Genomic DNA, 15,582 nt, shown 5'->3' on the forward strand with positions numbered 1-15,582 from the left:
TAGTGTTATCTAAATCCTCTAACTAGGTGATCCATTAGCTTGGATTTCAAATCCTCTACTGAGGTTACTCCTAATTGGGTATTGCTTCTAATTCGGCATTATAGTCAATCCCTTAACTGAGTGGTCTCTAACAAGATCTGTTCTGAATAGGACTTATTGTAAAGCTTTAATAGGCTTGGCTCCTAATAGGGAAAACTTTAGAAGATTTCAGAATACTTTTAGGTATTTAGCCCCACCATGATTTTTCCCATTTGGGTTTCCATGTCAAAATCATTGTGTCAAGTGGTGAATGTTTTTGTGGTTATGTTTGCTATGGTTAATTTTCTTAACTACTAAATCCACTTAGTTATGATGTTCATAGCAGATCGGATATTGATCATGCAGTTGGTTTAGTTGCCAGATTCTAGAAGAATCCAAAGGAGACACACTTGATAGCAACCAAAAGAATATTCAGATATTTGAAAGGTACTATTGACTATGAATTATGGTATCCATATGCACGTAACTTTGATTTGAAGGTTTATACAGATGCAAACTGGGCAGGTAATGTTGATGATAGGAAGAGCATAATTGGTGGTGCATTCTTTCTTGGAGGAAGACTTGTATCTTGGCGAAGCAAGAAGCAGAGTTGTATATCACAGTCCACTGTTGAAGTTGAGTATGTTGCAGTGTATATGAATTGTACCCAAGCAATCTGGATGAAACACATTCTGGAAGGATTCAAACTTAAGATCACAAAACCTATAAAGATTTTATGTGACAACACCAGTGCAATAAATATTTCAAGGAACCCAGTGTTGCATGCTAGAACCAAGCATATTGAGCTGAAATATCATTTCTTGAGAAAGAAAGTGCAGAGTAAAGATGTGTTATCGGAGCATGTATCCACCAAGGAGAAGCTAGCAGATATATTTACTAAACATCTACCTAAGACTACTTTTGAATATCTTAGAGGTCTACTAGGGGTTGTGCCCCTACATGAGGTCAATTGAGCAAGATGTGGAATACATCAGTCCCGGAGCTGATTGAATAATCTTGTAGAAGGATTGGTGTAGAGTGGAGTTATTCCACAGGGAGAGCATTAAGTTCTAGATTGATGATGCATAATAGTAAATTATGACATTACATGTTTTACTTTCACTTTGGCATTGTTGTCAAAGGAGGAGAAGAACCATATGATTTACAGAGAGAAGATCTATATCCAGTTACCAGCTAAAGACATGGAGACTTATTTGAAGGAGAGTACATGGTAAAATGTAAACCAGGATTTCTATTCACAATCATAACAATCAAGGGTATTGATACTTGTATTGCCATCAATGCCAAAGGGGGAGATTGTTAGCGTTTGCATGAAGATTGCATTGATGAACTATTATGTTATCATTGATGTCAATTGTAATCAGTAATGATATTGTAATAATATTGTTTTGCAATCAGTAAGTGAGCTTGTGAAGGAAACCGGTATTACTAGAGAAGAAGTGAGATCAACCGGTAAACCCTACATGTTTATGTGCCAAACCCTAACCGATGGAGCTTGGTGAATCAGTTGTATTGGTTTATGATCAAATAATGAGTGGTAATGATTATGCCATGTATGCATGTTGTATGAGAAGAGTTTCAAATAGTTTTTGGTGCATAGAGATAACGGTTTTATTTTGGGAATGAGCAAGTTAATTATGTGAAGTGGAAACCATGTGATGAGTTACAAAGATCGATGAAGCAGTGATCAAGGAGTAGTCGAGGTTGTCTTGAATGATGTGCAATGATTGCTATGTAATCCAATGGTCATACTTGAACCAATTTGTTTGTAATCTATATGAGTTCTTAGGTTTATGATGTGTTACCGACCTATTGTTTTTCTTATAAGGTCGATGAGTTTCTTTGTTGTAGTGTTGGAAATTTTGGTTGAATGTAAGAGTGATTGGTTGCCAAACCAAGAGATGTATCTGTAGTATGTATAAAGGTGGATAGGACCATGAAAAGGATCTGATCAAGTAGAGTAGTTCTATTCACCCGATTAGCAAACTCATGTTGTTCTCTAACAATTGCAACAGTCAAATCCCTTAACCGGGTAAGCTCTAACAAGCTTAGTGTTATCTAAATCCTCTAACTAGGTGATCCATTAGCTTCGATTTAAAATCCTCTACCGAGGTTACTCCTAATAGAGTATTACTTCTAATAGGGAATTATAGTCAATCCCTTAACTGGGTGGTCCCTAACAGGATTTGTTCTTAACATGACTTATTGTAAAGCTTTAACAGGCTTGGCTCCTAACAGGGCGAATTTTAGAAGAGTTCAGATTACTTGTGGGTATTCATCCCCACTGTGGTTTCTCCTATTTGGGTTTCCATGTCAAAATCATTGTGTGAAGTGGTGAATATTTTTGTGGTTATGTTTGCTATGGTTAATTTTCTTAACTGCTAAATCTACTTAGTTATGATATGATGACCAACAACAATCTGAAATGTGCTTTTACTTTTATCAATAAAGTATTTGGATTTTTTGATTAAGTGGTTTGTGAGTTTCAAAGTTGTTTTACTATTATTATGTTATGACAGTCAAACCGGTTTACTTGACAGTGATATTGCATTTGATAGTTTAGTGTTTGAACTAGTTAGTTCAAAGTTTAACTTGAGAGGTTGTTTTTGAGTTTGGTGAAAGTCTAGTCAGTTTTCTATGTACTAATTCACCCCCCCTCTCAGTAGTTGACTAGATCCTTATTGATTCATCATACCATCAGTTAGATTCATAAATAAAGATATAAATTGATGTGATCCTCATGACTTAATCCTAGGGAGGATGTTTTAGGATAAGCATGGGAACTCCATTTCTATGGCTAGTCATTCTCCATTGATCTCTCATAGGTTGGGTTGGCTCGACATGTCCATCAGGATAGTGCCTTATGTTTTTATGTTTTGAGGATGGAATGTGATGATAATCCACCCCTGCATGTGTTCCTTGATGATTCATGATTATTCCTTATTGGTTGCATTTATGTCTTGTTGAGTTGTATGTCTCTAGAAGTTTATTCTTTTTGTTTTGTGTTGGTTCTTGCATGAGAGTCCTTGTGTGGTTAGTCTCTTTGCTTATAGGTTACATCTTAGGTTTAGAGTGTGTGTTGGGACCTTGTGTCATCTCCTAGCATGGGGGTTGGTTCCTTTGGTTCCATATGGTCAGCTGGTTGGTGCTTTTAAGCCATTAGGATGTTCTCTTGGATTCTTCTTGCATAGATGTGGATTATTCTTTATGATGATTATGGATGTACCCTTGTATTAGATTTATGTTTAATAAATATGATGGAATTAATCTAATGTAATATGTTTGTATGTAATAGTTGGGATCTTGTAATAGGAAGAGCTATGCTCATGATGTATTGTATGTAATTGTAATTGCAAGAAGGTAATAGTTGGAATTTAGGATTATGTCATAGATTGCAATAAGATGATATGATGTATCACATTGTACTTTTATAATGGAAGAAATTTCCTTAAGTGTATTGGTAAATGAAATGGAATGGAATTATATTATGACTTAATTGTATTGGTTGAAATTGAATTCTATAAAATGATTAGGATGTGATTGAAATGAGAAGAAATATTAATGAATGGATTAGTATTAATGAGAATGTTGGATAATATGATTAGATGAATGATTCAAATAAATACATTGGTAGAAAGGAAATTATGCATTGCATGTAAGGGATTGTTGTTGGAATGCATTGATACCGATACTAAACGGAGAGGGGGGGTGAATCAGTTTACTAACAATAATAGTAATCAATTCAATTATAAACCTTAAACTGGAGCACAACCCAATGAAGAATATAACATTAAATCACAACACACATAACATCAATATTTGATGTGGAAAACCCAGAAAGGGAAAAACGACAATGGAAAACCCTACCCACAATCAAATGAATACTCTGTAGTAGTATTATGAATAATTGTAATGGGGTCTACACATGTAGAAAGGCCAATAGTCTAGAGCGCACTACTAATTACAAAGGGAAGTCTCACTAACTTAGAAAATCATTAGACTACAATCCAGAAAACAATGAACTATGAAAGTAGCATTTACTAATGCCTAGTATAGTTCCAGTTAAGCACTGATGTCTTCTCTACAATACAAAACCTTTCCAACCTTCACGTGAATGATATGACTTTATTTGCACTTAATTCTTCTCAGATAATGCATAATTAACCAACCATAACCATCACATGTATATATGAATTACATGAACAAGTTACCTATAAATACAAATCATCAACCTTATTGACAAGGTCGGCTAAACCCTAAACCCATAAACCCATAATTACAAAATTACATCATATAATACCATCGAACCAATATTATGATTTAAAAATTACATAGCATGGACCTAAATCAAGTAACCAAACAATTATATCTATCGGGGATTCCGCTAAGACCAAGATCCAACACGCTTCACTTGTCAGTAGAAACCCTCAGTGAAAGTTTAACCGGATCCAAATAGGCCCACCATATTAGTACACCATCCAAAGAAAAGTTGCCAAATGCTTGGGATATGATCAAGAAGCACCAAAAATATGAAATAAATCAATTTTATAAGCCAGACCCAAAATCTACTAACCATGTCACCAAAATAGCATAACAGTAAAGCTAACTAGGAACCCTAGAAGGTGGTAAAGCCAAACACTAGCCGATAAAGCCAAGAACAAGATGGTAACTAGAAATACCAAAAGCGATAACCAATTCATGAGGCCACCATAATATAGAAAGCATATAACAATTAGAATAAGCATCTAAAACCAATTCCATAGGTCCGATCATGCCAGATCATAATCACAGCCAAAACCAAAATGATCACCAAGACTAACTAGGATAGATCTAACTGGGATAGTCTGAAACCAAGATACAATGTTGACATCAATGACAACACTTAACCAAATCCAACATATTGCCAACAATCTCCTCCTTTGGCATTGATGTCAACACTAGGTGTGAAAAACATCCAAGTGCCAAGGAATGCCAACAAACTCCAAAACACCAAAAGATATAATACTTTTAACATGAATAAATTCTGCCCCTTTGATATCAATGACAAAGGATAGATACTAAACCAAGAATACTAAACCAAACAACTAACTACTCTCTCTGAGTAGTAGCACCATATTCATCAACCCAGATCAGAAAAGTATGTCGTATGAGCTCATCGGATTGATGCATCTCTGCATCACTAAGTCTCTATCGGAGGTTGGTAACCCCCAACTAATCTTTGAAATATTCAAAAGTGTTTTTAGGTAATGTTTTGGTTAGAATATTTGTAATTTGTTCCTTAGTAGACATAGAAACCAATCTGACTTCCTTTGCTTCAACCTTTTCCTTCAATAAATTGTACCTTATAGAAATGTGTTTTGATTTGGAATAAAATACTAAATTCTTTGAAGTATCAATGGCAACAGTATTATCATAGTGAATATGAATAGGCTCATCATAACTTACCCTTATATCCTTTAACATTTATTTCATCCATAACATCTGAGTACAGTTGGTAGCAGCTACAACATATTTTGCTTTAGCTATAGACAATGAAGTGCATGATTGTTTCTTACTAGACCATGAAACCAACTTCTTCCCAAAAAATAATGCACCACCAGTAGTTCTCTTTCGGTCATCCACATCTCCTGCCCAATCAGAATTTGTATATGCACATAATGTGAAGTCATCATTCTTTGGATACCATAACCCAAAGTCTGTTGTACCTACCAAATATCTTAATATCCTCTTGGCAACAATATCATGAGTTTTTCTAGGATCTGACTAAAATATAGAAGCAATACAAACAACATTCATCATATCAGGTCTTGTCTGAGTTAGGTACAACAAACCACCAATCATTTATTTTAATCTTCTCGGGTTCACCTTAGGTGATTCATCATCCTTTGACAATTTGCAGTCAGTTATCATAGGAGTACTGACAGGTTTAAAATTCTCAAGTGGAAATTTTGAAATATTTGACAGTAGGAGTATGACCAAACCATAGTTCATAAGGAGTCTTACTGGTATCACCTTTAATGTGTACTCTATTGAAAGTCTATACATTGGTATTGACAACCTCTCTCCAATAGATATTAGGTAATTTAGCTTCAGTCATCATAGTCCTTGTAGCATCCAAAATTGGTCTCTTCCTTCTTTCCACTAATCCATTCTTCTGTGGTGTTCTAGGTGCATAAAATTGTCTCCTTATACAATTCCTTTCACAAAATTTGTTGAACTCACCAGATGTAAACTCACTGCCATGATCTAATCTTAAGCACTTTATGTTCAGTCCTATCTCAGTCTCAACCATAGCCTTAAAGATTTTGAATTTCTCAAAAGCTTCAGATTTCTCTTTCAAAAATGCTACCCACATCATTCTAGAATAGTCATCAATAAGTAACATAAAATATCTATCACCTTGAAAAAATTTAGTCCTTGCCAATCCACACAAATCAGTATGAATAAGATCAAGAATCTCATTAAATTTATCATGTACACTTCTAAAAGAATTTATAACTTTCTTACCCATTTGACATTCTCTACATACGAGATTATGACGTTTAACAATCTTGGGAAAATCTTTGACAACGGGTATTAAACTGATCTTTTCTATGCATTCAAAATTAACATGATACATCCTCTTATGCCATAACCAACTCTCATCAATCTAAGAAATCAAGCAAGCCTTTTCACTGGAGTTCAAATTAAAGATATTACCATTGGTTTGAGTTCCCGAAGCAATCTCCAATCCAAATTTATTAATGATCTTGCATTTTCCATCTTTGAATTGAAAATGAAATCCTCTATCCACCATCTAACCTACACTTAAAAGATTATTATTTAAGCCTTTAAGATAATAAACATTATTGGTATTAGTCTTACCATCCAATGATATTGGTCCTTTTCCTTTGATACTACATGCCTTGTTGTCTCCAAATGTGACCAATCCACCATCAAATTCTTGCAATGATAAGAAATTTCTTTTGTCACCAGTCATGTGATATGAGCAACCATTATCTATAACCCTTTGATACTTTTCTTCAATTTTAGCAGCGAAGGCCTTTTTCTCAATATGTGTTGTTTCAATGATAGATTCCAGAGAATCATCCTTGATAGCAATAAAAACCCAATCTTTGTCAGATCAAGCACCATTATTGGATCCACTCATAGGTTCATTATCATCATCATCATCAGAAATAACATCATCATCATCACCATAATAACATGATTTATCTTTATTACTTCTGAATCTAGGTCTACTTTGATATTCAAGATTAGGCTTATAATTCCTCATAAATCTTTCATGAAGCCTAGTAGCTCTCTCAGGACATCTAGATGCAAAATGACCAATCTTATTGCATGAAAACATTTAAAAGAGACTTTTACTTCATACTTACTCCTAGTTGGTCCTTTAGGAATTCTTGTAGCAATTAAGACTTCCATCTCTTCAAGCTCTCTTTCTTCTTTCTCAATTTCTTCCATATCCTTAGCATACATCTCTTTCCAATATATCTTTTGTTTACAGGATGCAGATGCTTTAAATGTAATCTCAGTTTTAGCAGCACTCTGATCTCCAAGTTCTTCAAGTTCAAAAGAAGTCGATTTCTCAACTAGTGTATCTCTGGTCACATAGGTACTTGACATTGTCTGGAGTTCATTGATAGCAATAGCCTTCATCTTGTAAGTCAGAGGTAGAACTCTTATAACTTTTGACACTATCTTATCCTCACTAACAGATCTGCCACAACATTTTATACCCATGACAATGTCATTGAGTCTGTCCATAAAAGAACTTATCTTCTCATATTCTTCCATCTTCAAAGTTTCATATCTTACCTAGAAACCTTCAAGTTTTTCAATCTTCACAGCCTGGTCCCCTTAATAAAGAGTTTCAAGCTTTGTCCAGATCAACTTAGCATTATCCAACTCTATGTCATTCAATAGATTTTTATCAGATAGGGCGCTCAACAATGCTTCTTTTACTCTTACATCATTTTCAGCTTTTTTCTGTTCATCAGAAAGTGTCGGTGTACCAGAATTAGGATCATGAGGTATATTCCCTTTCTCCACTATCTCCCAAACTTCAACTCCAAGACATCTGAGATGAATCTTCATTTGCTCCTTCCATATCTTGTAAGTTGTACCATCAAATCTGGGACTCTCCTTCTGACAAGGATTGAATGTAGAACTAGATATAGTTGTGGAAAACCCAGAAAGGGAAAAACCATGGTGGGAAACCCTACCCACAATCACATGAATACTCTACAATAGAATTATGAATAATTATAATGGGGTCTACACATGCACAAAGGCGAACAACCTAGAGCACACTTCTCATCACAAAGGGAAGTCTCACTGACTTACAAAATCATCAGACTACAATCTGCAAAACAATGAACTATGAAAGTAGCATCTATTAATGCCCGATACACTTTCGGTTAAGCACTGATGTCTACTCTACAATACAAAACCTTTCCAATCTTCACTTGAATTATATGACTTTATTCATACTTAATTCTTCTCAGATAATGCAGACTTAACCAACCATAACCATCGCATTCATATATGAATTACATGAACAAGTCACCTATAAATATAGATCATCAACCTTATTGACAAGGCCGGCTAAACCCTAAACCCATAAACCCATAATTGCAAAATTACATCATATAGTACCACTGGACCAATATTATGATTTACATTACATAGCATGGACCTAAACCAAGTAACCAAACAATTATATCCATCGGGGATTTTGCTAAGACCAAGATCCAACATGCTTCACTTTCTGTTAGAAACCCTTAATGAAAGTTTAACCATATCCAAATAGGACCACCATAATAGCACACCATTTAAAGAAAAGTTGCCAAATGCTCGGGATATGATCAAGAAGCACCAACAACATGAAAGAAACTGATTCCATAAGCCGGACCCAAAATCAACTAACCAAGTCACCAAAACAACATACCAGTAAAGCTAACTAGGAACGCTAGAAGCCGCTAAAGCTAGAAGCTAGCCGATAAAGCCAAGAACAAGCCGGTAACTAGAAATACCAAAGGTTTTAACCAAATCATGAAGCCATCAAAATATAGCAAGCATATAACCATCAGAATAAACATCCAAAACCGATTCCAAAGGTCTGACTATATCGGATCAGAATCATAGCTAAAACCAAAATGATCACCAAGACTATCCAGGATAGATATAATTGGGATAGTATCTAGTCGAGATATAGTGTTGACATCAATGACAACACTTAACCAAATCCATCATATTGCCAACAATTGTTAAGTAAGAAGATTGAATTAAGATTCTTGTATTATGCATTTGGAATTAATGTTAAAATAACTGGTCATGTTAGGGAATTAGATGCAATTGAAGTATGTTTAAATGGATTAGTAAAGATGGAATATACCTATGCACTAGGATTGCATTATCATGGAAAAGGATAAAGAGCATGTAGATAGGAATTTTTGGGTTAAGACACATTTGGATTTGGTGAATAAAATGAATGTAGATCTAAGGGGGTTAGTGTTGCATTGAAATGCTTAAATGTATTATGCTACAAAGATGTTAGAATAGTACACATGTCATATTGGATAAATATCATATTAGATTGCATATATCATGGTTAGGAAATGGATATAATGCATTAAGTTAGAATGGAATGTGATTATCATGTGAGTAGGATGTCTTTATGATAGTTAACTAAGTAATAGCATTGAAGTACCCTAGTGAAAGATTAATGTTGTTTAAGTTTATTTTCGCTTGTGTACATTAATGAAATGTGTAGTGTTGCATGTTCATAATGGTTAATTTGTTAATGAACGTAATTATATGGTGATGTTATGATATTCATTAGTTGTAAAAGGATGTTAAATAAATTTTTCTTTATCTCCATTAGTATGTTAGATGCTTACTTTCTCTAGGGTATTTTGGCGGGCATTACACAAACTATGGGAATTTTCTCTTTAAATCTAGTCCTTTCTATCCTAACTCATTAACCTTTTGTAATTCTACTTCAATCAATTTCCATTCCATCTTTTTTTTTTATCTTTTCAGTATTAAATTCATCCAGTCATACTGTTTCTAGATGTTGAAATTGTCCATTGCTCAATTCTTAAATGATAATCTTGGATTCCATGATTACTTGTTGTGCTTCTTCTATTGCTCTTTATCGACACTCTTTCTCTTCAAACAATTCTTTACACATAATGAAGAAAATAATCTCAAACATCGATCCTTATCTTACCAATCACACCTAGGGTTTACCCACCACAAAGAGTGTCTTGTCAGTGGCATCAACATATTCATCAAGTTAATGGATTACATATCTAACATAGTCATGTTGGATCCCCAAAATGAACTGATTTTAAAAGGGGAGATGAAATATTTTCTTTTATTTCTCCTCCTAAGCCAAAGCAATAAGCTCAGTTACCTGGGGAAGAGGTCTCTACACCGAATTCTAATACACCAAGCTTGCTTTCATTATTTACCTCTTTATTTCTCCAAACCATGACATCCTTTTTCTTCGATTCGCCAGTCTCGACCACATTCTTGTCCATACATTTATCCATACAAACCACATTTCTAAACTCACTCCAACTGGATAATAATTCTAGCTCACAACATGATTCCTACAATAATTTTATTTATGACCAAACTTTTAGCAATCATAACATGGAATGCTTTTACAATCTGCAGCCTTATGACCAAATTTATTGTATTGAAAACAATAACCATTAAATGATGGAAACCTTTTTGCATTGGGTTGACAAACCAACAGTTTTCTTGTACAAGATCTTTGATTCCATATTTTTCTTGCATCTTTAGGTTTCTTTTCTACTTCTAACTTAACTTCCTTTCCTTACTCTTTATCATTTTGATTTGAACATTCACCGGTCTAAAGTCCTAGTCCATTCTTGTCTAAATGATATTTTTGCATGTTAATCAAGTCTTCTTGTAGTTTGTCGCATTCAAGAACTTTAGCTTCTGCCTTCAACTTCTTCACTTCTTGTTCCAGTTTCTTCACTTCTTGTTCCAGCTTCTCACATTCTTCAATCTTTAGCTTAATTGAATCTCTCAGAATTTCTTCCATTTTATTCTCTTCCTCAATTTTCAGCATCAAATCTTTAATGATCTCATTCTCCTTCTTTAACTAATTATTAACTTATCTCTTGAAAGAAGGCTCAGAAAAAGAACACTAAAAAGGGTAGCAATTCTGATCTCAATTATGTTCTAGTTGACTCTGAGGAGGAGGATGATGATAATAAGAGGATTGATAGTTAGGACAAAGAAGGGGAGGGTAACTCGGTTAAGGATAATTTGGAAACTGTGGAGACCGTGAATACCACTGGACTACATAACAAGGAAAAAGGGGGTCAAAGTGATAGTGGTGACAAAGATACCATTAAGGCCTTCTGTGAGACCATCACTACTCTAGTGAAGGATATTAATAGCTTGAAAATAGATACATAGGCCATGGCAAAAATTACAATTGGTGACAAGCCCTTGGCGGAGCATGTTAAAGAGTTAGTGGTCATTCCACATAATGTGCAAGCTATTGAATGTATGGTTGGAAAAATCTTAGCCACGGAGAGAAAGGTCAATGAGATGGGAGATAGAAAGGAAATGGACAACAAACTGAAAGATTTTGGCAGCAGAATTGACAAGCTGGAGCACAATGTCAAGCAGATTGCTGATCAAAATTTCCAAATTCTTAAATCTTCAGTGGACAACATGAACATCTTTATCAATAGGTACAAGAACAATGTAGAGAAGGAAGGTGATAAAGAGAAGGTGAACAAGAAGGGTTATGAAAGGAGGACCAGAGCCAACACAAAGAATAAGGTCAATATCGAAGGTCGTGAGCTGGAGGATATGAAGACCTCCACAAACAACATGAAACAAATGGTTGTTCATGCTGAGGAGATCCTGAATAGTATTTAGTTCCAATTGTTGTCCTTGGTTTTTTCTCTTTGCTATCGTTTGCTTTCTTGTTGCTATCTGTTCTAAGTTTTATGTAATTAGGTTATGATGTTTTAAGTTGGGCCCATCTGGTGGGCTCATTTTGACCTTTTGAAGTGATCAAGCACTTTTTAATGCTTTTCTGTTCTCCTGGCTTGTAAAAGGTTCGGGTACCTTTCAAATATCTATTTTTACTTAATCAAAACTAATTATTAACTTATTTATGTCTCAACTTGAACTTCTAGATATGTTCTCTTAGCTTTAGCACACACTCATTCTCTAACTTCACATTCTCTTTCAATTCCTCATTCTCAGATTTCACACTTTCCAGATCTTCAAGAGATGTCTTCAATTATTGATTGAGATGGTATTCTTCAGTCATACTCATCGGTTCCATGATTTTGATAGACTTGAAAAGCATTGAGAGGGGGGGGTGAATCAGTGACACCAAAAATAAAACTACTTCAAACACTAACTGATAGATGAACTTAACAAAAATTTTAAACACAATGCATGCAATCCAAAATGATATAACAACATCCACAATAAGTAAAACATCCACCATAACAACAAGTATCCTTTTGAGTATCTTGTAAGACCAGTTGGGATTGGGGTTTCTCAGGTTAATCTTTTACTGGTGGAATATCCACTTCTTGTTGAGTTGCTCATTCCTCAATTGAAGTAACCTGTAAGATAGTGATCATAAGTGGCTCCATATCAGGTGCAATGATGTCCTCAATTAGATCAATTGTATCATGAATATCATCATCATCATGAATAATGGTGTCATCCTTCTTATCGATAGGCTAAACCTCATCATCTTGTACAATCTCTTCTTCATCCATTTCAGGTTGATTAGCAGTATCTTCCTCATCTTTAGAGGATTGTATGAGCTCTTCCATCCATTTGATATCGTAGGCTATTTGATGAGTTGCAGTTTTAATAATTTGCCTCTTTCCACTAAGTAGCTTCAATCTTCTTGCTTTGAAAGCAAATTGAATTTTATAATGATCAACTAAAGCACTAATTTCATCCTTAGATAAATTGGGAAAATATTGTACAAATATCTCATCAATAATTTATTTTTCCTCCTTTATAGCTTCCTCCCATTTATTCAAAAGAATAGAGTACAAAGAATTAGAGATATCCTTTTCAAGATCATGAGGTAATCTATTGTAATGACACAAATGATTGATTACTTGTTGAATGACTTGCTTCTTCTCATCTTCAATGAAGGAATCAAAATGTTCTTTGACATTGTCAAATCGTTTTCTCCCTAATGTCTTCATTGTTCTTTCAAAGTGGGTTTCAGGATTGAAAGTTGAGATATCAATAGGAATAGTTTCCTTTGGCACATTTTTCACTGACTTTGCTGCTCTACCAATAGCTTTCATCTTAGTAGGTTCTTCTTTAGTGTCAGTTCCTTCAGATTCTTCTTGAAGAATTAACTTTTTACCTCTTTTCTTTGTGTCCTTTTTCATGTACACCTTAGGTTCTCGTTCCTTTTTGTTTTGGACAATTCATGTCATTCTAGTACTTTTCATCACCGGAGGTGTATCCTCAGCTTTCTTTTTCTTACCTTTACCGCTTGTGGTTGGAATAATATTTGTTTTAGCTTGTGCAGTCTGCTCTTTAACTAAACTCAATTTTGCATTCTTTTTATCTACAGGAGATGCCAACAGGTTATTGGCATAGACAATCAACAATTCGTAGTTAAGCTCATAACTCATATCTTCCATTTCTTCCTCTCTAGGCTCAATTGCCTCCATTAAAAAGAAACCAGTTGTAATTGTGAAAACAATATCCTTGGAAATATTTTTTACCATATCCTTAGGCAATCTTAATCACATGCTCATCTTCTTCTTAAATTCATTGAAGTATTTCTTCATAGCAGTAGAGAAAGTATTCTTCACAACCTTGATGATGTTCTTGATTTGAGCTGATACTGGTAGATCCTTAGACCATTCAAGATTTCTGATTCCTGGTAGGAAATTCTGAAAATAAAATAATAGCCTGATCAATAGTTGTCCATATTTAAACTTTAGGTTGTTGTCCTTCTTGATATATTAAATATTTAACATTAATTGGTTCTTTATGGCCTCACATAGGTCATAATTAACATTTTCAGCTATCATCCTATAAGTAGCATGCACTGCTGTTGATGGAACACTATTTAGTCTACTAGAATAAATTACTCGATAGCCTATAACCATAGCTATCAATTTCACCATTAGGTCCCTGATATTATTGATAGAAAAATCTCGTTTATTAGATGTTGATCCTGTTAGAGAGTATATTGTCTCTTTTGAGATACGCCTCAGCATAGGTACTTCACTGATTGAGTAAAAACCAATTACAGCCTGAATAGCTTCCTTGGTTATTGTGTGAGTTCTCTCTAAGTACATGTTCTCACCATCAACCCGACTCAAGATAATTTTGATATGCTCTTCTTTAAAATCTTCAAGAAAGTAAGTGGCATTGTGAAAACCTTTCTCAAAAACCCTAATATACTCTATTTGAATTTTTCCGTTCTCATCACAGAGTGATTTCAACTAAGTATATATAGACAATGATCCTAGATCCTCAATCTTGCAATCAATATAACTGGCCAAATCTCCCTTGACGATGACACCACTAGGAACTTGTGATAATGCATTATAAGACACAATCTTATCTACTTTTACAGCTTCCATAGGTTCAGATGTGACCATTATTTCACAGCAAGAATTTCAAGAAATACCTTATTTCGCACACACTGCCTAGTTTACCAGTTGAATGCCCCAAGTGCACACTAGTTTAGTCTTCTGCAACCTTCAAATTAGCTCGAACACACAAAATCCTAATGCAACTTCAACTAAAATCAGCTAACAAACTCTTATAGGGTCTTCAAGTGCTCAAAAGTCTTTTCTCGAATGTGTTAGGGTAAAAATAACAAAGTGAAAACTCACTTTTATCCTTTTTAATTACTGCATTAAATGCTCGCCCGTTAGGGTTACAAACCAAAATTACACCGCTCAAGGAAAAACTAGTTGAAAACTAAATGACAAAAAGTTATCAAAATTTCATGCTTTCACTTCAATGGGTTCAAAGGTGGATTTACCATTAACCTCCCCTTAGCCATATGAAAAGGCTTAATTCACAGGTGTAGGATTCATTTCATTGGGTAAAGGAATAATTTGTTCTCCAGGTGAATCATCACTCTTCTTCTTCCAAGTTCGATTTATTTCTTCTCTTGTTTCTTTAACATTAACTTTCTACTTTCCTTTCTCATCTTTAGAAGGGTTGACCAGTTGGTTCTTCCTGGATCTGCAAAATTTTTCCAAGTGCCTTGGTTTGTTATAGTGATAGCAGGACATACCAGATGATTTCCAAGGTCCTGCATTTCCTCTCCGAGTTCTTCTTCTGCAGTTCATAGCCACATCACCAAAGTTATTATAGATGGTGCAAAATGACATTTGTTACCTTTTCTATCTCAAATGGACTAAACCAGTTGTTGTAGGGTCTTTGCCAGTTCATGTTGACCTGGTTGTCAAAATTCCCCATCTAGTTACCATTTGATCTTGGATGCATATGCAGTACATGATTATTTTCTCC

This window comes from Cryptomeria japonica, chromosome 10 (assembly GCF_030272615.1).
Source record: "Cryptomeria japonica chromosome 10, Sugi_1.0, whole genome shotgun sequence".
NCBI lineage: Eukaryota > Viridiplantae > Streptophyta > Pinopsida > Cupressales > Cupressaceae > Cryptomeria > Cryptomeria japonica.